This window comes from Phaethon lepturus, unplaced genomic scaffold (assembly GCF_000687285.1).
Source record: "Phaethon lepturus isolate BGI_N335 unplaced genomic scaffold, ASM68728v1 scaffold9579, whole genome shotgun sequence".
Classification (NCBI taxonomy): domain Eukaryota; kingdom Metazoa; phylum Chordata; class Aves; order Phaethontiformes; family Phaethontidae; genus Phaethon; species Phaethon lepturus.
Genome location: NW_010565520.1, coordinates 70,262 through 71,836, shown reverse-complemented (window position 1 = coordinate 71,836; position 1,575 = coordinate 70,262).

Genomic DNA, 1,575 nt, shown 5'->3' with positions numbered 1-1,575 from the left:
TCTTATCTGTAAGCTTGGTCAAAGAGCTAGACAATCAAATCTTGAAAAATGTTGCCTTAGTGATGGATATCACTGCACTTCCAAACATCAGTTTGACTGGGGAGAGCTTAATAACAAACACCGAGTAATGTATGACAGTAAATTACATTTCTCTTATCATATACTGCCTTCAGCCAAGTTAGTTTATTATTTTGAAAACTGTAGAAATTCAGGCACTACAGAAGATACACGTTACAGCCAACAGAACAGGGTACAAAATGCTTCCCAGTTAGCTCCATGTTTTCAAAGCAAGTTGTCTTTTAAAAATTAAGAAAGCAACCACCTCAGACACTGGAACAGAACTGAGAAAACAATCTTCTTCCTCTCTTTATTCCCCACGGGCTCCATTGTAAATCATATCATTAAAGGGAGGAACAAAAATCAGCCTGAAAACAGAAAGAGAAAGAACTCATGGCTATGAAGGGTACAGGGTCTGCAGTCAAGCAGAAGCTGGGGCTAGTTGCAGTGCGAGACCCAGCTGCGCGCCCCGCACATCGTGAGGGCAACGCAGCAGCGGCAGCGGCTCTGCCGGCGCTCTGGGGAGGAAGGAGCCTTCTCTACACTGAGTTTAGCAGCCACACGCAGTCAAAGATGATGTTTCTGCTGGCCCACACCTTGCAGGAGCTGGGGAGCACGTGCCCGGGACACCCTCGCTGGCACGGTCGTCGCCAGGTCCTGGGTAAGCCGGAGCAGCCTCCGGAGGAACACGGACACGTGGGAGGCTCTGGATCCGCCTGGCTGAGCGTAGTTGCTCAAAGGCATGGTAAAACAAAAGCTTCCCTTTGCAAATTGGGAACAAATTATGTGAAATTCGCCCCAGAAAACACCACGGACTATCAACCCATGTTACGCCTGGTCGGTTTTACTTCACTGTGATTTATTCTCTATTTGTACTTTGTCAAACAAGCTGTCAGCAGCATGCAGCAAGTACAAGAGTTTATCTTATTCTTTGCTGTTATTGTGACAGTACCAACCCAGGCCACTCATAGATCAAACACCATGCTGGGCTCTCCAAGAGCACAGTGCAATTTTCGGTGCACCGGTTTCATTTAAAATATTCCTTTTTCATGATTATTGACTTGAGATGTGCCAACAGGGGAGAAATAGGAAATTAAATTGATGCAGCTCTGAAGTGAAGGTGCCCATATTGGTAGCCAGCGTCACAGGTAAACAGATCAAGACAAGTAAACATGTTGCAAATAGTATGTTCAGGGAGGGAAATGGTATAAATGACTCGGGCATCATTTTGTGTGTTATTGCTGGCAACAGGAATAAAAGGGTTTTAAGTATTAGGTTTGGGCAGGCTTTTCCTCTTGGAAAGTATACAATTTGCTTTTCTCCCTGCAGGCAAATCGCCTTGGTTGTTTGTTTAAGTGCGACGTATTTATCAAGCCAGAGCTGACTGATGAGCTACCATCCCAAATTCCACACAAAATCATTGACGCGCTGGCTGAGCCTCGCGGGCGGTTAGAAGACCAGTTTTGTGTGCTGTTAAATTAACCCTCCATTTGTCTGCCGTCAGGTCCTGCACCAAGC